The sequence below is a fragment of the Sminthopsis crassicaudata genome, chromosome X, assembly GCF_048593235.1.
Source record: "Sminthopsis crassicaudata isolate SCR6 chromosome X, ASM4859323v1, whole genome shotgun sequence".
NCBI classification, from domain to species: Eukaryota; Metazoa; Chordata; class Mammalia; order Dasyuromorphia; family Dasyuridae; genus Sminthopsis; species Sminthopsis crassicaudata.
In genome coordinates, this window is record NC_133623.1 from 29,805,729 (window position 1) to 29,829,675 (window position 23,947).

The following is a 23,947-nucleotide window of genomic DNA, read 5'->3' on the forward strand; positions in this document are numbered from 1 at the left end:
CCCTCTCTGTCTCCCCCTCTCTCCCCCTTCTCCCCCTCCTTCCCTCTCTGTGTCCCCCTCTCTTTCCCTCTCTCCCCCCTCCTTTCCTCTCTGTCTCCCCCTCTCTCCCCCTCTCCCCCCTCCTTCTCTCTCTCCCCCTCCTTCCCTCTCTGTCTCCCCCTCTCTCCCCCTTTCTCTCTCTCCCCCTCCTTCCCTCTCTGTCTCTCCCTCTTTCCCTCTCTGTCTCCCCCTCTCTTTCCCTCTCTCCCCCCTCCTTTCCTCTCTGTCTCCCCCTCTCTCTCCCCTCTCCCCCTCCTTCCCTCTCTGTGTCCCCCTCTCTTTCCCTCTCTCCCCCCTCCTTTCCTCTCTGTCTTCCCCTCTCTCCCCCCTCTTTCTCTCTCTCCCCCTCCTTCCCTCTCTGTGTCCCCCTCTCTCTCCCCTCTCCCCCTCCTTCCCTCTCTGTCTCCCCCTTCTCCCCCCCTTCCCTCTCTCCCCCTCCTTCCCTCTCTGTCTCCCCCTCCTTCCCCTTTCCCCCCCTTTCCCCCCCTCCCCCCCATCAGCCCTCCCTCCCTCTCACTGCTGGTACCTTAAAGAATAAAACACTTTAGTCTCACCCGAATTGGGCACAGATCCTGCCTGAGCCTGTGTTCTGAGCTCTGGAATAGCAGCAGCAGCAGCGTGCTCAGCAAGCCGCTGCCGAATGCAAAGCCAGCCAGCCAGATAGAAAGACAGACACACACACACACAGAAAGAGAGGGAGAGGGAAAGAAAGGAGGGAGGGGGAGACAGAGAAAGGAGGGGGAGACATAGAGGGAAAGTAGGAGAGAAAGAAAAGGAAGGAAGCCCAGCACCGCCAGCCCCGAGCGAGCTCTAACTTGTTCCAGTCCCTTCATCTTTGTCTCTTCCTAGCTTCAGGGAAGTGACTGTGGAGACTGGTAAGACATACAAATGCTCTTTCCCTTATCTCCCCCTGCCCCCCCCCCCCCATGCTGATCCATCCTTCCTTTCCTTGTGTTGTCAAGCCGGGCCGAGATGCGCTGCCCTGGGGACTCGCTGCCCTGGGGACTCGGCTTTCCTTCCTCTCGGTGGGGTGGGGGCCCCCCAGCTGACGAACGGAACGGGGCTGGGGGCTGGGGCTGAAGGTCGGGGCCGCGGGCGGGCGGCCGCCGGCCGGGACTGTTTGGGGCTTTGTTCGTCTTCGTTCCAGTTTGGAAGCAGGTCAGACTTGACCTTGCAAATTGCTCCAGGAAACCTGGCAGCGGCAAATAGAGAAGCAAACAAAAAGCCCCGGGCCCCCTCCTCCCCCAGAGTAAGAGCTTCCCTCCCGGGCCAGCTCCCCCAGGGGCTGGGATGGAAGGAGTGGGGAATGGCTGGTGTTTTAACCCTTTCCTCGCAGCTACTCCACAAAGAGAATCCACCAGAGAAGCAGGCAGGACCTCCTGCTTAACTGCACTTTCTCGCCGTCCCCTCCTCCCTCCCTCCCCCTCCCTCTCTCCCTGCCTGCTTGCCAGCTGCAAGTGTGCAGCAAAGTTGTAAATAACAGCTCCTGCCTGGGGATAGGAAGGAGCCCGCCCCAGCGCCCCCGTGGCCACGGGAGGGGGCCCCCCTCCGCTTTACCCGCCAGAGCGCCTCGGTCCGTCCCCGGCCCCGAAATCCACGGGGGATTGAGGCAGATTCCGAAACACTCCCTCCCCTTGGCCCCTCCCCACGGGGCTGGCGCCCTCCCTGGCCCCTCCTCCCCCAGCAATGTGGGGGAAACGCAGCGGCTGGGTGCGCCGAACCCTCTGAAGGGGGGACCAGAAACACCTGCTGGCTCCAGGGCTCCGCTCGAGGCCCTCGCTCCTTGGGCGGTTGCGGAACGGAGACAAGTCAGGTAGGACTGAGAGGGAGGGCCACATGCCGCTCGGGTTCAGAGGCCATGGGGTGCTGGGCAGAGGCGCGGGGAAACAAAGGGTCACTCACATCCGGAGGGGGAGCAGAAGAAGGCCTTGGGAGGGGACCACCGTTCCCAGAAGTAATCAGGGCAGCCTCCCTGCGGGGAGTCCACTGTGGCCTGCTGACGGTAGCTACGGGCTCGGTCCCCTACCCCCCCCCCCCCCATCCCTGAAGTCTTGGGATCCGGTTTATGACCCAGAGCCGCTGGTGATTGGAGAAGTTTTGTGTGTTTGCTCTTCCTTTGCACTTGGCTTCTGGGGCGGTGATGGTGGTTGTGCTCTAGGGGTGTTGGAGGAAAGTGGACCGCGTTCTTGTAAAGTGAACCTCGTCCTCCAGACGTCTTCCATCCCCTTCCCCTGCTCGGATGGGGGCTGGGGGAGCTGAAAGAAGCCTGGTACTGAGCAGTCCGGTGGGCTACTAAAGGCAAGGGGGACGGTCCTGGGCTCAGGCCTGGGGAAGTGGGGTGGAGTGGATCTTGGGGCTGGCAGCCTTTGTGTTAGACTTGTGCAAGTGCGGATCAGGGATGAGAGCAGTGTGCAAGGCGGGCTTCCAGCTTCCTGAGGCAGCTTGTGCAAAAACTTCCCTCCCCCTGAACTGAAAGATACACACACACAGAGGCAGACACAGACATAGGCACACACACATGCACACACACACAGAGGCAGACACAGACACAGGCACACACACATGCACACACACACAGAGGCAGACACAGACATAGGCACACACACATGCACACACACACAGAGGCAGACACAGACACAGGCAGACACACATACACACACAGGCAGGCACACACGCAGAGGCAGACACAGACACAGGCACACACACATGCACACACACACAGAGGCAGACACAGACACAGGCAGACACACATGCACACACACAGAGGCAGACACAGGCACATACACATGCACATGCACACATGCACATGCACACACACACAGAGACAGACACAGGCACAGGCAGACACATGCACACACACACACACACAGGCAGACACACACACACACACACACACACACACGGTACATCACCCTGATAGTCCCTGATACCGGTTCAGTAGAGCAAAACTAACATAGTAGGTCATTATCTGGCTACTACTGTACTCTTCCTAGCTTCTAGAGAGCCTGAGGCAGCCCATGCTGAAACAATGCCTAAAGGACATGTGCTCCACCTTGGGCAGCTCGCTGCCCAAATTCAGCTGGGATAAGATAGAGAAGGAAGAGGGAAGCTTTCTGAAGACTTTCTACCTTACGGGTAGACCTTTTGGAAGTAGTTAGAGCCCTGGGGTCAATTGTTGGTAGCCTGGAAAGGGGAACAGGCTAGGAGGATTCAGCTTTGAAAAGGAGAGAATTGAGGACTGTGGCAACTTGGAAAGGGGGGTGCGTTTATGATTCATCCCATGTATGGGAAAGAAAATCAGAGAGATTAACTTCTAGAGGAAAAAGGGGCTCCGCAACAACCTTTGTCATCAGACTCTCTTGGTCTAGCCTCAGGGCCAGGATTGGAAAAATACAGGAAAAATCATGCTTTGAGTGATTACATCCCTCAATTAACCAGCATCTACTCCACCCTCCCTCCTCTGTCCTTTGAAGGAAGGGGCTGAATGACCCAGTTTATAGCAAGGATTCAGTGAGATCCCCAAATAGAGTAATGGACCTCTGGGTCCTGGGATCTGGCTAGTCAAGCCAATTTCTTGAATTTTCCCCATTTTCACTTTCCATTCAGAAAAAATGAGAAGGGAATAGATGAACGAAATGGTAGCAGTTCTTCTTCCCCAGTTATCTTATCCAATTCCCTTCCATTTTCAGAGGAGGAAACTGAGCCCCAAAGGTGAGGGAGGGGATGGCAGAAAATCTGTAGCCCTGGTGTGGCAAAGTTTAGGAATAGAGCCCTAAATCTGCTCTGCCTACATCATACCAGCTTGCCTCTGACCCTGATGGGCCCTGCTCAGTAGCCTTCATCAGCAAGCAACCATTCAATCATTTTCACTAGACCAGACTTACTGAAGAGGTCAGGAAAGAGAATTCGGGCATTCTCAAAAGAAGCCCGGTAAGCAGGGTTGAAAGAAAAATGGTTTCTGCTTCGCCCAAGTCAGCTAAAAATCCAACCGGTCCCCTACTTCTCAAGGAGCCTTAGTGGATGGAGAGGCGCCTGGGAAGAGGAAACTCTGTGCTCTTTGGAGTGTCGTGCTGCCAGAGAGATTTGAATGAAATTTTCTTCCTTAAAGATCTCCCTAGCCTGGTGGTGGAGTTAGCCAGAATGGAATTCAAAAGTGGGCTATTTAATTCTGCTTATATTTTCCCCACTACAATGGTCCCAGTGGGTTCATGGATTTGCCCTTTCTGATATGACCTGTGAGAGACTTAGCATATCAGAAAATATAGCCTACATTTATCTTGACACTAGGCTTTCAAAGGTAGGTGCTCTTTCTTTCTTTCTTTCTTTCTTTCTTTCTTTCTTTCTTTCTTTCTTTCTTTCTTTCTTTCTTTCTTTCTTTCTTTCTTTCTTTCTTTCTTTCTTTCTTTCTTTCTTTCTTTCTTTCTTTCTTTCTTTCTTTCTTTCTTTCTTTCTTTCTTTCTTTCTTTCTTTCTTTCTCTCTCTCTCTCTTTCTCTTATCTTATCTTATCTTATCTTATCTTATCTATTCTTTTTGCTGAGGCAATTGAGCTGACTTACCCAGAGTCACATAGAAGTTTTATGTGTCTGAGGCTAGATTCGAACTCAGGTCCTCTTGGCTTCAGGGCTGGTGCTTTATCCACTGTGCCATCTAGCTGCCCCGCTATCTATATTTTGCAGATAATGAATCTTTGGTTTAGAATGGGCAGGCGACTTGCTCACTGTCACACAGCTAGTCAGTGTCGGAAGCTTCAGGTCTTCCTGACTCAAAGACCTTCATTCTGTCTGGCACATTTGCCTTTAAAATGGAGTTACAATTCACATAACCCCATTCTAAAGGGAAATACTTAGTCATCACTGATATTGCTGTAATGCTTTAAGGATTTCAAAGTGCTTTACAGACATTATCTCATTTGAGACCAATGGCAGCCCTGAGAGGGAAATACAATAGGTAATATTATCTCCATTTTACACATGAGGAAACTGCATCTCAGAGAGGCAAAATGCCTCTTGCCCATGGCTACACAGATAGTAAGTGGTAGTATGTAAGCCACAAACCCAAGTCCTCTTGACTTAAGGCCCAGAATTCTTTCCACCTTACCATATTGCCCTGAGGATAAGAGGACTGCTAGCTTCAGCTAATGGTAAACTTTATAAGGGTAGGGACTTCTGATTCTACTGAAAAGATTCTCTTAGGTTTAAATTTAATATAGAAAATACCATGCTGAAATCTAGTATAGGTTTCCAGCTTTCTAGTCAACCTTTCAATCTAAAAATCACATACTGGGACAGGTATCTGAGCTCTGACCAAGGTGCTGAATTTGGGAGTACCTTCTAATGCTTCTGGGAAGAAAAGGCTGGGAGGTTTTTGTCTATTGAATGGCATGAAGGGCTCAGAAGCTTTGTGGGAGAGCCTGATTTGGCACATTCGAAGGTCTGTGGTAAACCTGTATAATGTGCAATTCTTCTCCGACCCGTCCATGTTCCTAGATTCACTAATGTAAGCTGGGAGAAAATGGTGCCGGATTACTGTAAATTAGAGACAAAATGAATGCCCACTCAAGAATCTTAAATAGAGTAGTTAGTAGTGCATATTTCTGGAGGGAAATGCTATTAAATGAAGGAGAATGCTGATAAATAAAGGGGAAATATATTCTGCAATTGATCACAATCATTTTAAAGGTACTGATGTCTCCACATTGTTCATCTCATATAGCCCCGAGAAGAGAAAAGCTCTTGAGCACATATTTTTTCAACATTTATGTTTATTTCTGAGACTCAGTATGACATAACCAGAAAATGTGCTGGACTTGTAGTCATAGGACTGGGATTCAAATCCTGTTTCTGACACATTCTAGGTGTGTGACCCTGGACATGTAATTTTACTTTTCTGAACCCAAAATAACTCTTTAAAAAACATCTACTGAGTTAAAGACAGGCTAAAATCTAATGAGGTAGAGGAAATTCTGTAGCAGAGGGCCTTCATTTTTTGTGTGTTGTAGACCCCTTTGGCAGTCTGGGGAAACCTATGGACCCCTTTTCATAATCATATATAAAGTAAAATACATTGGATTGTGAAAGAAAGCAATTATAATGAAATATAGTTATCAACATATGAAAAAACATATGGACTCCAAATAAGAAACCCTTGTCTTATACCAGAAAAACCACTGGTCTTTTCTTGTTTTTTATTTCTTAACTGAAAATGGTGATATCCTGGAAGGCTTATGATTGCTTAGAGGTTCATGTGGTATCTAAGTCCTCTTGAAATGAATTTCTCTCCAGATTTTAGGAGGGCCCTTGGAAGTCACCCAAAACAATCTGATCAATATGTAGGGAATCTCCTTTTTTCAGCTAGTCATCCATCCACTATTCTGCTGTGGGGATTTCTTTGGGGAAGGGGAAGGGAACTAGCACCAACTATGTACTAGACAATGTGTTTTACAACTTATATATAGTTACTAGGACTTTCTTTGGGCTACATGGCCATACTTCTGTTCACAAAGCCTAAGGTCGTCTTCTTTATTTATGTTTTTAGCAATTGTGTCAGATATTTCAAGCTTGTGATCATCTGATTACTACACAATGCTACCCATTATTGTGTCCAAGTATGGAATGATTTAATTGAGAATGTCAGTTCAGAGACTTGGGAAATTGTAATGTGTCTTAGGGACCCTTGAATCCAATCTTGTTTCAATTCCTTTACCCAGTCCCATTTTATAGATAGGGGAACTGGGGTTCAGAGGTCATAAAGCTAGCAAAGGACACAGCTATATAGAAAGCTCAGGTCTAAAGATCCCAGGCCCCCTCTTAAATGGAGTTATCCTGACTTCAGGGCTCTGTGTGTGTATCAAGGAGTCTTTCACTCTGATGACTTTAGATGAAGTTTCCTTAGCTGCAAGTTACCATGTAGTATAATGTGTGGAACAAATGAAAATGTCTACATTTTTGGCTTCTAAAGAGTCTGCCCAATGGAAGAGGCCAGTGATAATGCACTTTAAGAAGCAGGGGGAAACGGTTGTTTACTTGGCAATATAGGATATTGAAAGCAAATTTAGAAATACTTCCAGTAGGATGAGAGGAAAATTCGGCTTTCAGCTCAGCAATGGTCCAAACATGTCTGTTCATCTAGAGAGGGAAGGATCAAGGGTTCTGGAATGATCTAATGTTGAATAGAAGAGTGGAAGAAGACACCAGAATTTCATTTTGGTGCTGGTCCTGGTTTTTTTGCTCTAAGGCAATGGTATGGGGAAAACTGGATAGCTCTGGAACTTCTAGGAACTAATTTGTTTGGATTGAATGAATCAGAAAGATCAGTCTTCTACTAATTTCTGTGTTATAATAGAGCTTTCTTGTTACACTAGTTTTATATGAGGTGTTTTATTTTGAAATACATTGTTTATTACTTAAAATAATAAAAATTAGCATCTTCAAAGTTTCCCCCTCCACTAAAATCCTGTGCAGCTGCATTGTGCCAGGAAGTCACCTTGAACTCCTGGGGGTCACACCAGGGGAGCCAAAGTTCGAGTAGTCCTAGCAACCCAAGAAGGCAATGGCCTGGAAGTCTGCCGTCTGAGAAGCAGCTAAGTTTAGATAGTCTCAGTACTAGACTGTTCACAAATGTCCTCGGCCATGCTCACTCAGACTATCTCCTAAGCTGTCACAAGGGAGGACTCTGACTTTTGTCACAGATATTTGAAGTGCCCAAAGTGTACAATCAGGATTTCAGCTGATCCCTCTTCCATCTAGTGAAGTAGGTTAAATTAATACATTTCCTCTCCCATTTTACAGATGAAGAATCATACCACAAATGGTGAAGTACCTCTTTAGCTGTGTAGGGTGGAGCTTGGTTTAGCATCTAATCCACTTTACCCTAGCATTTTCTGGTCTAGCATTTTTATGAGCATGGGTTTACTTTTCGCCCAAGATGGAGAAGACTTATTCTGCCTGGCTGCAAGGTGGACAACAGACTAGAACAATGGGTGGAAGCTTTAAGCAGATCAAGTTAGAATGATGTAGGGGAAAATTTCATCACAGTTCTATCAAAAGGTGGAATATGAACTGTCTTAGGGGCCAGTGAGGTTTCCCTTTACTGGAGATCTTCATGCCATATCTGGATAACCACTTACCGTATATGTTGGAGAGCATATTCTCGTTTGGTATGATTGGATTAGATGTCATCTTAGCTCCCTTGCAACTCTGAAGTTCTTTGACATGGATTCTAGCTCTCCACTTTTTAGTAAATGAGGTCAATGAATTGCAGTGCCCAAATTCACTGTCTGGTGGACCACCTTCTGGTGATGGGCAGCCCTGGACACTGTGGCACAGGCCCTTTGGACAGCAGACCCACAGTTGGCCATTAAGTCATCCTTTAAACCTTTCCTGTGTGCAGAAGTGAAATTGGAATGTTGGTCAGTGTCTGTAGTAGGAAAGAACAATTAGCAAATGGTTCAACAGAAATCGAGTTTCTTTAACAGGGCTAATCTTTTTTAGTTAAGTGAGGTATTTTGATGTACTTGAAACTGCTAGATTCTAGGAGGAAATGCAAGTGTTTGAATAGACTTGAATTTCATGCAGGGACGACCTAAGCTCAACAAACACTAATAGACTAGAATCTGTTACCAAAGCATAATTTCTTCCCTTTCTGAAAAAAGTTGATATCTTTTGCTTTTATAGCCGCTGAGATGATATAAAACCCACAATTAGTTTATTAATCAACTATTATCCTTCACGGTAAAATAGTTACCAACAGATAGTAAGGTAAGCTCCTTGAGAATGAGCTTGGTTTTTTCATGTTGCCTTTGTGCCTAGGTGCCTTGCAGTCATGAGACAATTTACCAACTATTTCTATTGGACTAAACATCTAGCTGGCCTTTGACAGGAATTCATTAACTGTCTCTCTCTCTACACGTGGCAGCTAATGTGACATCTTTAGCTCTGGCATATGTATTGGCTGCCATTTTCAAAGTGAATGCTTCTGATCATCAGCTTGTCGACTATTAACTGAAAGAACAATGGACCTTGTGTCCATTTAGTAAAATAAGCATGACATTGCTTAAAGGGGCAAGGAGGCTTTCGCACGCTCTTGGGGAGAGTTCACAAATGTATGTATCATTGGCATAAAGGGGAAAGGGGAGCTACTTTGAGTCTTGCAGTGAGCAAAGGTTTTAGGAGTTTCACTTCAGGGTAATAGTGAGATCCTCTACCATGGAAGAATCTGTAGGCTGAGTGGAAACCAATGGTTGCTTTTATTTTCTGGTTCCTAAGTATTAAATAGGTATTAAATACCTATTACAGGTCCATCCCAGTATTTTTATGAGGGCTCTAAGTTGCATTAAAAGGGCCTTAGCAGCAAAATCTCTCTTTTGATCTATAGATTTTTTTTTTCTCTGTTTGGATCTCTACTGCACATTAGGGTCCTTATTTATTTGGAACAGATGGTGCTAAAGGAGTCTGGGAAATGCCCATCATGGTCTGCTGTTGTATCTCCCAGTACCACTGCTCTTTGTGGATGTCTATATGATTGGGACAACCCTACCAATGGTCATCTCATTTCATTTCAGGTGCTCTAACCAAAGCACTGCAGCTGTTACTGGACATTCACTTATTTGTTGACCTGTAATTAGCCCTGCCCTCTCTTTAGCTTGCATAAGGGCACAAATCTCTAGTCTAAAGAAAGGAGATGGGTCCCTTGTTCATGAACTTCTGGAACTAGAACCCTAAATCAAAAAGCCAACGATGTATTTGGGTGTTAGGAGAGGCACAGAAGGTACTTTAAAGATCATATAGTCTATGCCCTTATTGTGTGGAAGGGGAAACTGAGGTCTAGAGAGGCTAAATGACTTGACTCTGCCCGAAGGCCTATGGTGACTTGATGGCAAAGCTAAGGCTAAAAGACCAAGTATTCTGGTTCCCATGCTGTGCCCCTCTTATTATACCTAGCACACATTGTCTCTGTCTCCCTTTCTCTCCATCCCACCAACCCCTCTGTTTGGAAATGGGTGAGAGTGGGAGAGTAACCAACTCGTACCTCCTTCAGCTGTGCCTGGCAGCCATGTTAGGTTTGGACAAAGCTGGAAGATCTAAGCATGGTGGCCTATATTTATAATCCCACCTGCCTGGAGGAGTTAGAATTTCTGAACTGAAGTAGGCTATGTAGATCAGATGCCTGCATTAAAGCAGACACCAAAAACAGTGAGCTCCTGGAGCAAGGGGGTGAGAGAGGGAGGAAAGGGAGAGGAGTACTAGGTTACCTAAGGAGTAGGGAACCAACCCATGTCAGATATAGATTGCCTCAAAGGCTTTATGAGGAACCCCTGTGCTTCCAGATTAGGCAAGATGAGCAGATCCAATTAAATGAAAACCACAAACTGGGAAATTGTGACCACTTATCCTTTATCAATCTTGGGGGTACTCTGGGGGCACATCGACCAATCTAGATTAGCTTCTGCTCCTCTCTTTGAGAAATGTCCTGGAAGAGTGAGAGCAGTATGGTAAGCCTTAAAGATCTTCCTAAGAATACATGGGGGGGGGGAGCAGATCCTGGCCCTTTGGCCTTGCTGATCTAAATCAGTTTTCTGGGGATATCTGCACCTCTTTGAAAGTGATCTGGGGGGGGTCCTCAAATTGAGAGAATTCTTCTTTTGGTACTTTTGAAACCATCCTTAATCCTTAACCTCCCAACTCCCTTTCTAGCCTTTGAACCTGCTTGGCTCCTAGGGTTCTGAGGCCTGCCAAGCCTGTGCCCTAATTATCAGTCTTTTTTCTCTTGCCCCTGTCACTGTCCCTGACTACTTTGGTCTGGCACCTGTTCCTTCTCTTTCTACTAACCCCTCCTACCACATGCTTCAGAGCAGAAGAGTACATTCAAGGAAAAAGAATATACATACTGGCTATGTCCAGTCTTTTTAAATTATTATTATTTTTGTTATGTTCGATCCTACATGACCTGATTTGGTTGTGTTTTCCCCCAAAGATAGTAAAGTGGTTTGCTATTTCCTTCTCTAAATAATTTTGTGGATGAGGAAACTAAGAGATAGACCCAGGGAGATAGACCCAGGGAGACAGGCGAACCACAGACGGGGACGGACGCATGGACGGACGCATGGGGACACAGGGATGGACAGACAGACCCAGGTGAATGGGGATGGACCAAGACATATGGACACAGGTGGATGAACAGGGACAGAGGCAGGGGGAGAGGGTGAGGGAGGAGAGACATGGACAGAGAGAGACAGAGAGACAGGGATACAGGGATGCAGGGACACAGGGACATGCAGAGACAGTCATATCAAGAGTTGTAGTCTTGGGTCCATTATTAACTAGCTGTGTGACTTTGGCCAGGTCCCATCCCCTTCTCGGGGCCTTAGTCACCTCTTCTGCAGAATGAGGTGTTGGCCTTGGAGGTTCCCTTCTAGCTTGGGCAGCCCTGCCATGCTGCCTAAAGGCAGGAGGAGACTGTAGGGACAATGAGTTAAGGTCTGCATGGGGAAGAGAGAATAGTCTGAATCCAAGGTAAAATTGGCCAGCTAGCCTCCTGGGGGGAGTGATAATGGTGGAGTCCTGGTGACCATTGAGGCAGTGGCTCCCCCCCCCCCCAGCCAATTGAGCCAGCCTTAGGCTTTCCATGGGCTTTGGTTTTCTAAATGAAAGGTTTCTTTAAGCACCTTTTTGTCCTCTACTTTAGGAACATGGGTCAGTGCCAAGCCATACTGCTGGCGTCCTCCCGGGCCCTTTCCCGGCCCTCTCCCAGCCCTCTGGTTGCAGTGGGCTCTCTCCCTGCCATCAAGTGGGGCCAGGGATGAGGCCTTTTTCCCTTCTCTGCAATGCTCTCCTATATTCTCAGAGATGAGCTCAGGAGAAAGCTGGAGTTTCTGGGTACTTAGCCAGATCATAGGTGAGGTTTCCCTTTGGAAATGTCCCCATCTGCCCCAAACCCTGCTTTTTCAGTGCTTGATCTCCTCTGTGTGGAAATGTTCAACAGCACGGCTCCCTAGACTGCCTAACATCTTGCCTTTTATCCTCCTTCAGCCACTTCTCTGACCACCTTCCTTTCCCCCTCTCTGTTGCTCTGGGTTCTCAATGCTGAGGGGTTCCCATTCCTCCCTTGCCCCCTCCTTTTTCTCCTGCTAGCTTCTGTCTTTCCCGTCCCCTTCATCCCATTCTTCCCTGTTGCCAGGGAGTATCGGCCTCCCCTTTCCCCTCAATTCAGCCTTTTTGATCTTCCAGCTTGAGCATCTTAGAAAAGAATGACACATCCCCACCCTTGATGGCAGTTGCTGGCTTCTGGCTAAAAGGCAGCAGAAAGCAGCCCATTTCACAGGCAGGTAGCTAAAGTGACTGTGCTCTCAGTAAGCAATAAGAGGACAGTGTAAATATTCTTGAAGACCTCTTCCCCCTTGATGCAGGCTTTTCACGGGCTCTCTGGGTTCCCATTAGAAATCCACAAGCTTCACTGAATCAATGTGTAAGTGTGGACATGTCTCAAGCTGGTAGGCTGTGGGTTTGATAAAGGATGCTTTTAGTGCCGGGAGCAGTTCAAGGGGGGGGGGGGCTGGGGTACAGTGATGTGATGCTTCACTATTTGGGAGCGTGGGTCCTGGGCTGAGTTCGCCCACTCTGGGCCCCCCTCGTGGCGCCCGTGCCCTGGGTCTGAGGACAAAGCCAGCTGTCCGATGGAGGCAGAGTGCATGGCTTGATATATGAGGCTGCAGCAGAGCTCTGCTGCCGCTTCTCCCGACTGCTGAGAGGGACCGGATGGTGGGGAGGCTGAGCCAGAGCATTGCAGCTGCTGCCAGGCCCAGCCTGGAATCACTGGCTGCAGCAGCAGCTGGGCTGGGATAGCAGGGGCTGCCATGGAGGGAACCTGGGAGGCAGGGCCCCTTCTCCCAACCGAAGGTGGCAAGAGGGAGGGGAGTCGGGAGGCAGGGGAGGCCGGCCCTGGCGGGGGTTGTGCTTGCATCGGAAGCTGGGATGTCTCTCACTGGTGATTCTGTTTGTAAATCAGTGCCTATAATTGTCCTTGCCGTGACTCAGTGTCTGTCCGTATATGGGGGAGCCGTGTGAGGCAGTGGCTGCTGCATCTGGGGAGGCCAACTGTCTGCATGGCAAGGAGAAAATGCTGGCGGGCCCTCCGTGTTGGCTCCCAACACACAGCTGCTGTGTAGACTTGAACCAAAACATCTGGACAGCTGCCTGATCTTGGGACGCTTTTCCAATTAGAGCCGACATGCAGAGAGGTCTTTGGGGGTTTGCAAAGCACCTTCCTGACATCTAACTAGAGCCCCCTGACAGCCCTCCGAGGTAGGTACTGTCAACCAGGAAGGATTTGTTAAATGCTTACTGTGTGCCTGATACTGTTTTATCCCAAGATGATCATTTGAGTCTTTGCCCTGGGGGGGGGGGCTTCCATTCTGTTAGAGGCCATATGATGGAGGAAAGATACCAGGGAATTTGGCATGGGGGAGTTTGGTTAAGGAAAGCTGCCCTTTGAAGGAAATGGGGCTTTCCAGGAGGGGAGTGTGGACGGAGGTTTCTAGGCACTGAGACGTAGCCATTGCTAAAGCACTGAACAGAGAGGCCAATATGGCTGGACCGTAGACTAGAAGCTGAAAGGCATGCTGGGAACAGTATGAAGGGTTTTAAAAGCTAAGCAGGAGTTTTTTTCATCCTAAAAGGCAATAGGGAGCAATTGGAGTTTATTGAGGAAGGGAGTGATGTGATCGGACTTGTGCTTTTGGAAAATCACTTGCAGTAATCATGGAGAAAATGATTTAGATACCCATAGTACTCATATTTGCACCCCCAAGTGATAACTGAGAAGACGAGTCTAAGAGAAGCTAAATGACTCTGCTAGGGTCATACAGCCTTGTAAGTTTGTGAGGTGGGATTTGTATCTGGGAGTCCCTCACTCCCAGACCAGCACTGCACTTTCTCAGTTTTTCTGCCGTGCTGTCTCATTTGCTTCGGGGGCAGTATGGAATTAGCTAGTATCTGGTTTTCAGGGTGTGAGCTGTTGAGCTGAGGCATCCCTTCTTGGGGAGACTGCGTGGCAGCAAACGTAGCCCCTTTCTGTGTTTTGGGCTGCCGGCAAACCCCTACATGCAGATCGAGGACTAAAAAAGCACCTTTCCTTCTTTGCTTTCCCTGAATTTGAAGCAACAAGGGTATTTAGCTCCTCTTCGTGCCCTGTGCCTTTGTCCAACTTAGCAGCGTCTCATCTTTTAGAGTGTCAGAGAAAAAGAGTTCTGGGATACCAACCTACTTGGAGACTGCCATGTGTCCATGAGCACCTGGCCGGGGGAACTGGGTGCTCGTGTGCACTTGCTTGTGTGGGGGGGAGAGGGGGGAGTGTTGTGAAGTGTTGGTGGAGTGGGATGAAAAATTTGCAAGTGTGAAGGCTGCTGAGTTGGTGTGGATTTCAAGATTTCCTGGGAGCTGACAGGGTTGGCCCTTTTGGTGGGCCAGGTTTCAGGCCCTCTTGGGACAAATAGCTTGGAGAAGGAGGGGGTACAAGAGGAAGTGAGTTCAACCATAGTTAAATAGGGCTAGCTGCCTTGACCCATCCTTCTGTAGGAGATCGCTTCAGTTCAGAGAGAAAAAAGGCAGCTCTGGCTCATGTTTACCCTGTTATTCTGACAGTTTGATGTTGAAAGGGAGGTGGAAAGTCAGACCTATAAGCAGACTGTCTTGAATGCACCATTAACCTCAGCCTGATGGTTTCCAAGGTCTGGTGGTGTGCCTGCAGCTCTCCATCTTCACCTGGCAATTGCAGGCCTTTGTACCGAGGTTTGATTCTTGGGGTTTGCTTCTTGAACCAACCGGCTCTAGGTGGCCACCGCCAACCTCCCAGTCATCTCACATTCTCCCCAGTCTTTTTCTACTTCTTTTCTCATCCAGCCAGGAGACTATCCATTTTGCCTGCCATGTATTCTGTCATCCCAGCACCCTCCTTTGACTGGAGCATTTATTAAAAAGTGACTGTGTGCTAAGCATTGGGCTAAGGGTTGGGGATACAAAGAAAACCAAAAAACCAGCCTCTGCTCTCTCAAGAAACTCCCTGTTCCCTTACCAGTTGTCTGACCCTGGGCGAGTCAATTTCTAGCTACACAAATCTCTTCAACCATATAGTGAGGACAATGATAGCCCCAGGCTTGCCTAGGGATGCACAACTAATAAGGGGGAAGGGAAAATAATTTTGTAGTAATTAGCCAATAAGTTTCTGAGATTGGATTTGAACTCGGGGTTTTCTGACTTTCGGCCTGGTGCTCCGCCCGCTAAAGAGGATGGGGAAAGACCTTTTATACAAGCTAGGACTTTAATGGAGACTTTAGAGAATCCAGGCAAGCCAGGAAGTGGAAATGAAGAGACAGAGAGTTCCAGGCATGGGATCGACCAGTAAAAATGTTAGGAGTGGGGCAGCTAGGTGGCGCAGTGGATAAAGCACCAGCCTTGAATTCAAGAGGACCTGAGTTCAAATTTGGTCTCAGACACTTAACATTTCCTAGCTGTGTGACCCTAGGCAAGTCACTTAACCCCAGCCTCAGAAAAGTAAAAAAAAAATGTTAGGAGTCGGGAGATGGAGTGCTGTGTGCCAGGAAAATCAAGGAAGCCAATATCATTGGTTTGGGAGGGAGAGTGTAAGATGGACTAAGTCTGGAAATGAAGGAATGGCTTTCAAGGCCCAACAGAAGATTTTATATTTGATCCTGGAGACAACAGAGTCACTGGAGTTGGTTGAAAGGAGGGGAGGGTAAGGGGGGGATGCTTTTAGAAAGATTGATTTGACAACTAAGTGAAGACTGCATTGGAATGGTGAGGCTTCAGACAAGGATAGCAGCCCGCTAAGCTATTGCTTGCTAGGTGTGAAGTGATGAAGGCCTTGTCCAGGGTGCTGCTGGTATCAGAGTAGAGAAAATTTAAAAAGTGACAGAAGGTATCTGGGTGATGGAAGATGAGAAGGAGGGGAGAACAGGGAGCACTCAACAAATGACTTCATTTTTATTTTCAGCTGCTCTCAGCTCTCAGGGGAACCATGAGAAGTTTGGGAAAGGATAAAAAGGTTTAGAAAAGTTGTTGTGATGGCTGAATAACGAGTCAATTAGGAAGGTGTAAAAGGATTGCCTTGCCTCAGTGAGGGCCCAGTCAAGATTATGTAACATATATTTGTAGTGAAACCAATCAGCACAGTTTTATGGTTGCCTTCATTTTCTTTCATCAGCCTAGGAGTAAGAACAAAGGCAGTGGGGTGGTAGGAGTAATAGAAGCCAAGGCTTGGCACAGCAAGGTCTTTGACAGGATAAGGGGCAAGAGACTCAAGAAGATGACTGTCTGTGGAGTTGGATTGATTCACCAACAGGTCACGATGGGATATGAAGGAGATTGTGGCTACCACAGGGATGGTGGCTGGGAAAGAACTTAGGAATCAAGAGATTGGAGGCCATGGTGAAAATGAACAGAATTTGAGTGTGTAAGAGAGGACAAGGTGGGATGACAATAGATTTTGATCAGATAAAGGAATTTCAGATTTAATGAACTTGGAAACGGTACGTTGATAGCTGATGGCAGTATCAAAAGTGATGGGTCCCCGGCTCTTGTCCCAAGAATTTCCTCCCCCCAAAAGACAGAAAGGGGAGGAGATAATGGGTCACAGCCACGGGTCTGCTCAAAGCTGCGGACCTAGCTAAGGAATGTGGAACAATAACGCCTCTTATATCTTGCTTCTCAAAAAACCTCATCCTGTGTGATGGACCTTGCTAAAATTTATCCTATCTCCTTACCTGGATGAAAAGACATCCTGACTCCTTCCTCATCTCTCTTGTATATTTTACTACCCGGTGGTCTAGTAGCCTACTACCCAAGCCCCACATTTTCAGTATAAAAGGCTTTCCGAAAACTATTTAATTTTCTGGACTCCCTTTAGAGACTAACCTATCGGCTATGGCATAAATAAACTCTTGTGACATTAAGAGAATCTCTTAAATTCTTTCAAACCCTGAAGCCTGACTCTCACAACTCAAAAGTGTGGCCATCTCTGTGTGTAGCTCCCGTGGGGCAGAGGAGTAGTTCATGGGAAATGACATAGTTGAGGAATTAGGAAAAATTTTTTGAGGGGAATATCAATATGTAGGTTGAAGTTCCCAGTATGAAGGGGGCAGGAATTGAGGAAGGAAATGCTGTGATCCAGGTACTGAAGGAAACTATCCTGGAGGTAGTTAAATAACAACCGCCGGAATCTTGATTAGATCATAAATATGGGTTGGGAGAACCTCGAAGGATGAGAAATTATTGAATGATGGTGAAAGAGGGAGAGCCTGGAAGGAGCGATGGAGAGGAGTATTCCAACTCCTCCAATATGACCAGTTGTGTAGAACCAGTGCTGGAAAGAGGGGCCAGGCCAGTTGTGTGTTGTCTGGAGGAGGGAGCCATTCTCAGTCAATTCAAGAAGATGGAGGGAGAGAGAAAAGAAAAAGGTTTAACGGGGAAACTAGTTTATCAGCCATAGATTAGCCATGGATTAGCCATTCTAGGGGGCCTCTCCAGTAGATAGAGTAGGTAGCTTTAGAGAGGGGTATTGGTGGGAGGTTAGTTTAAGGGTATAAGGAATGAATGGAATGTGTGTGGGGGGGATTCCCCGGAATGGGATTTGAACAGTGGCAGCCAGGGGTCATATTTTCATTGTTTAAAGAGGTTCAACCAAAGGTGGAGGTGTACCAGATTATCAGTCAACTGTGTGCAAAGGGAAAGAGATGGTGATGGTGAGTAGGTGCTTGTTAAGAGACAAGGCAAAGACTCTGGGGTTCTGGTGGCCCAAGAGAGAGAGAACCACAGCCATGCTGCTTGACACCCCATCAGCTCTTCCTAGACCATTGCTGAGCTTTCTGATTGGTTCTCCTGCTTCCAGATTCTTTTCATGCTTCCTATATTGGCCAAAATAATCTTCCAAAAGCACAGGTCTCACCATGTTGCTCTCCTCCTCGGAGTCCTCAACGGCTCCTCACTTGAAGACATTTTCAGTTCCATTCCTCTCTTCTGCTTTCCTGTGGAGAAATGTGATCTTTTGGAACTTCCCCATGGCAGTGATATTCTAAATTGTTTTTTGTCCAGTTCCTATCCCTTTAATCCTTTGTAAGCTCCCTGAGGGCAGCAGTTGTAGTCTAGTATCAGCACTAGGTAGACTTAATAAGTGTTTGTTGAGTTGAATTGAATTGAATCCTGAGTGGTTTGATGGGCCTGTTCTGGGAGCTAGAGCTCTTAGCTTCTAGGGCTGTGGAAGCAGGCTGAAAAGGAGAGTTGAGGCAATTATTCTGATTAAAAAAACCACCCACACAGAATTCAGGAGAAGAAAGGGAGGGTTGAAATAGAGGACTATGAGGTTGTCTATAATAATGCCTGGAGGCAGGGGATAATTTCTTTGTTGTTCACTGGAGAGTCATGTAGTTGACTAAGCTTTGGGAGACTGTGTGTTTGTGTAGGTAGAAGGGAGTAGTGCCATAGCTTTTGGGCTGTGAAGAACCTTTAAAATCTAGTAAGACAGACATGAGAGGGTTGGACCCGAATGCAAAAGTCTCTTTTAGCTCTTCATCTGTGAGCCCAGCCTCATTCAACTCAGTCATGTTATAGGAAATGAAGGGACATAACCTATATTGGATTGCTTGCCATCTAGGGGAGGGGATGGAGGAAAGAGGGAATTGAAACCACCCTAACCCTTGCAAAACCTTGTGTTTCAATTCCCTCCTTCCTCTACCCCCTCCCCTAGATGGCAAGCAATCCAGTATATGTTGAACATGTTAAAATATGTCAAATCCAGCATGTGAAAAGAAAAATCAGATCAAAAAGTTTGAAAATGAGAGAAAATAAAATTCAAGCAAACCACAACAAAAAGAGTGAAAATACTGGGTTGTGAACCACCTTCAGTCCCACAGTCCTCTCTCTGGATGCGGATGGCTCTCTCCAACCCGAGATCATTGGGCCTGGCCTGGATCACCTCCTTGTGGAAAAGAGCCCCGTCCATCAGAATTGATCATTGTATAATATTCTTGGTGCCATGTACAATGATAGGAAATGGGCTGTTATGAGCAAAGAATGCAGGGGCTACTTCCTGTGAAGTAGTTTAATAATTGGCTAATTGTTTATTGGGAGTCTATTATGTGAAAAGTTGCTGGAGGATATAAACTTCAAAGCAATAGAAAGTAAGACCTTCCCACCCCTGCTGGTACACTAGCATAAGGAAACAGACACATGTATACAGTGAAACTGGACAGAACTGTTCCAGTACCCTGGACCCAGGAGTGCATAATGATTGTGTTGAGGGCATAGATAAGGGATGATCAGAGAGCAATTTGAGATAAGGAAGGCATCCTCTGTTAGAATTTCCGGAGAGGTTGGCTGAGGGCAATGGCAGGGCAGCTACAGGACCTTGGAGAGCACCAATAGGGCATTGGGGGCTGGATTCCCTCTCCCCCCTCCCCTCCCCCAGTTGCTAGGGACAGAACAGGCTATTGACTCTGGGCTCCTATTCCAAGTCCACAGCTCATTTACTCTGCCACACTAGTTGGGCTCCGAGGTGGTTTGATCAGGAGGGCCAAAGGCTATAAAGAGCAAATTGGAGGCAGATGGGTTTGGATGCAGTAGAAAGAAAGTCCCATGATGAGGAATAACGGGGGAGGAGGTTAGAGAGGATTTGCCTCGGGGAGGATACCAGTTAATAATGGAAGGCCCTGAAGGTCAGGCTGAGTTCTCAGGGATTTGGGACAATAAATGAGACAAAGGCTTTTTAGGCTATTGAGCTGTAGATGTGGTAAAATGGTGTTTGAGGAAGATCCCTGTTGAAAGTGTGTAGGAGGATAGAGGGAGTAAGCAGATAGGAAGCTGCTGGAGTCCTTCCAGAATGAACAAAGGAGATTTGAGCAGGATTGCTGGTGTGGGGAGGGAGAAGATCCACTGGAAAAACCTCCTTGGCTTTTGGTGACTGTGGGATGAGAAGGGTGATCGTAAAACTCTCCATTTTGAAACAAGACGACTAGGAGGCTGGAGTGCTTGGATCTTTAATTTAGGAGGAATGATAATGAGTCTATTTTGGACTTAAGCTTCAGATATTGATGGGATATGTGAGAGGAGATATGCTTTAGGCAACTGGAGCTGACTAAAGATGAGAGTTCTTGTGAAAGGTTTGAGTTGGATCTATCCATTTATAAGTTGGCTGAAGTACTAAAGTGGGGGGGATGCTGATGGAGAAAAACATAAGACAAGAGACAAGATAGGAAGATAACTGGGAAGGAGATCCCAAAGACCCAGGAAAGGATTAGCCAGCCAGGCCTCAATTCAACAAACATAAAGCGCCTGCTCAGTACTAGGCAGAAGGCTGCAAAGAGTCTGCTCTCAAGCAGCTTCCTTTCTCTTAAGAAGGTAGGGACACAGACTTTTTGCTGAATTTTCATCCAGGTCATGCCCATTAAATGTGGATAGCTCCCAAAGTTCTGTGCTGGGCTGGATTTCTTATTTTTTCCTTCTATACCTGTACCTGAGCTCTATAACCTTTTTTTTTTCCAAATTAAGATAACTGTATTTCAATGTAAGTGGTTTCCTCCATAATCTGATGTATTTAAAAATATTGTTCTGAGAAGGGTTTACCAGACTGCAAAAGAGGGATGCTGCCCCAAAAAGCTAAGAACCTTTGCTCTATACTGTCTCTATTGGTGATCTCCTAAGCTCCCATGAGTTCAATGATCATCACTTGGCAGATGATCTGTTTATTCAGCCCTAATCTCTCTCCTTTTCTCCAATCCTCCAATCACCGGTAGCCATTTGAACATCTTTGGTAAGTGTCCTATAGGTACCTCAAATTCTATATGTCTAAAACTCATCTTTCCCCTCAAACCTTCTTTCCAAACTCACTACTATTGTAAGCACCACCCTCCATTCAATCATCCAGCCTCACCCCACATAACCAGGCTATGTCATCTGTCTGGTTGTTTCTCTCTTTACAATATCCCCTTTTCAGAAAGGGACCTGTATGTGCCAAAATGTTTGTGGCAGCCCTTTTTGTAGTGGCTAGAAACTGGAAACTGAGTGGATGCCCATCCATTGGAGAATGGTTGGGTAGATTATGGCATATGAAGGTTATGGAATATTAGTGTTCTGTAAGAAATGACAGCAGCAGGAATACAGAGAGGCTTGGAGAGACTTAAATCAACTGTTGCTGAGTGAAATGAGCAGAACCAGGAGATCACTATACACTTCAGCAACAATACTGTATGAGGATGTATTCTGATGGAAGTGGAAATCTTCAACATAGAGAAGAGCTAATCCAATTCCAATTGATTAATGATGGACAGAATCAGCTACACCCAGAGAAGGAACACTGGGAAATGAGTGTAAACTGTGAGCATTTTTTGTTTTTCTCCCCATATTATTTTTACCTTCCAAATCCAGTTCTTCCTTTGCAACAACAACAAAATTCAGTTCTGCACATATATATTGTATCTAGGATATACTATAAGATATTTAATATGTATGGGAATGCCCACCATCTAGGGGAGGGGGAGGAGGGAAGGAGGGGAAAAATTCAGAACAGAAGGGAGTACAAGGGATAATGTGTAAAAAATTACCTATACATATGTACTGTCAAAAATGTTATCATTATAAAATTAATTTAAAAAAAACCCAACATCCCCTTCTCTACAGCTACCCTAGCTCAGGCCTTTGGTACTTCAATCCTGAACTATTACATTTACCCTCTGATTCATCTTCCTGCCCCCAATCTCTCTACCTCAATTCATCATCCACTCAGTTGCCAAAGTGATTTTCTTAAAACATAAGTGACCACATCACCTGCCCCCATATACCCTAAAACTTTATCCTCCAGGATAAAATGCAAAATCCTGTATTTGGCAGGTAAAGCCTTTTGCCACCCGCCTCCTTCCCTCTTGTGCTTTGCTCTCCAGTGACATTGGTCTTTCTCCGTCTCCTGTCTCTTTGCTTCTTTTCTGAGCGTCACCTGTGCTTACAGTTTTTCCCCCTCCTTCCATCTTTTGGACTCCATGGTATCGTTTCAGACAGAGCTCCAATCTCATCTTCTCCAAGGTCTCCCAGTCTCCACTCTCCCAACTGGCAGTTCCTTTCTTTTGAGATTATATTCCATTTGCACTGTGTATGTGTCAGTATATATGTAATGTGTGTGTATATGGGTGTGTATGTATATATGTACAAGAGGAAGGCCGAGTTCTAAGAATTTCTTGGGTGAGAGACTCCTGAATCTTCTTAAAGGCCCCATTAGAATGGATGCTCCTTGAGGACAGGGGCTGTTTTGCTTGGCCTTGTACTCTTGGCTCCTGGTACATAGTAAGCATTTAATGGTAAGCGTTCCAGTCATATATCATGTATGTGTGTGTATGTTCAGTAGGAAGGTAGAGTTAGGTGTTGTAGCTTATGAGTGATGGAAGGAGGTCTTGAATTCATTGCAAATATGTAGCTCTATTGGTTTTCCTTTCACTGAGAAATAAGGGAGTAGGGCTAGAGAATAGGCTGTAGCCAAAAGCTCTTAGCACCCACTCAAGCTTCAGTTTCCTGGGCTTTCTTACTTTCTGTTGTCTTGAATCATATCTAAAGTGATTCCTCTCCTGGGCCAAAGTGGAGCTGCCCAAATCAAGAAAACCTATGGGCCATTGTGAAATCTCATGCATCATGATGGAAGAGTCTGCTTTAGAATAGGTGCGACCTCAAACAAACTGAGACCTATGAAAGACCTTAGCTTAAAAAGGCCAAGGTCTCCCGCTGCATCTAGGGCCATCTTCAGTTGCCCTGATCTGTGTCTGGCTTTGGAGGGGAAAGTGAGGCAGGTGACTTTGCCCAGCCCTCTGTCACTTAAATCTAATTTACGTTCATGTCAAGGCATCACCTCCCTGATGTCATGGTTCTCTTTTAGAACAATAGACAACAACAATCATCCTGGTCAATCCATCTCTGGATTGAAAAGGAGCACATGGTCTGTTTCCATGGGAGAAGACCGAGTCTTTCAGCAAGTCAACAAATTCTGTTTTAAAAACCCCCAACAAATGAAGGGCTGGTGACCCTGGCCTCTGGCAACAGCCTTGGTTGGGCCCCAATGGGGATATAGGAAATGGTGAGATGGAGATGCTATCAACTAGCCAGCAGACAATAGTTTTCTGAGTTCAAGGATTGCTGTGTAAAAAGCCCACTATTGGATCTTAGGGAGAGGCAAAGAAGAGCAAGCCAGTGTGATACGGGATCTTAGCCAGAAGTGATCTTAGAGGGCATCTCATCCAGTTTCTACCTAAGACTCTTTGCCGTAACATCTATTGCACCCCCTCCTCCCTCTACCTCTGGAGGCCTCTGACCCCTTCATCCCACTGTTGTGGTGACTAAGGCCCAGGGGTGGGAAATAAGAAATTGTAGGATGCTTCTGAAATAAGGGCAGCATCGGAAGGCCACCTCCCAGTTGCCTGTGTGGGGGTGGATTAGTTTCTGGCCATCGTACTTGGTCAGAGGACTACAAAGGGAAGGAGGGGGGGTGGTTCCTTCAGTGTATGGTCTTCAGGGACTGGAAGGTTCTGCTTTGGGCATCTCAGGATATGGGGCTACAAGGAGGTCTTGGGGAGAACAGGTTCCTTTGGGCCCAGGGCCCTTTAAACAGCCTCACCTATCAAATAGGGATTTGTGTCTTAGTTTCTTGATCTTTGAAATTAAGCTTCAATTGTGGAGATGTTGGGAGGGGAATTAGGGTTAAGACAGGCAGCAGGAAGTGGAGAGGATTATTGGCTTTGGCTGAAGCCAGAACACTGTGGGTGCAAGGGCTCTGGGGCTTGGGCCTCCTTAGATAGCTGTAGCAGACTGCTGAAATCCTTTAGTCCTGGTTTGTATGTGTTTTACCAATATTGCTCAGCTTTGCAAT

The 23,947-nt window shown here is 46.7% G+C and overlaps 1 protein-coding gene across 3 annotated transcripts in view; it reads left to right on the top strand.

Moving 5' to 3' along the window:
• Window positions 1–599: 599 nt before the first annotated feature.
• GABRA3 (gamma-aminobutyric acid type A receptor subunit alpha3) overlaps window positions 600–23,947 on the top strand; it is a 166,863-nt gene continuing 143,515 nt past the window's right edge. For 2 of the 3 annotated variants that reach the window (XM_074278422.1, XM_074278420.1), the window contains exon 1: window positions 600–914. The gene's annotated coding sequence lies outside the window, so the exon portion shown is untranslated. Of the gene's footprint in view, window positions 915–1,526; window positions 1,853–23,947 lie in introns of those variants that run through there. The other variant, XM_074278421.1, reaches the window with a different exon arrangement.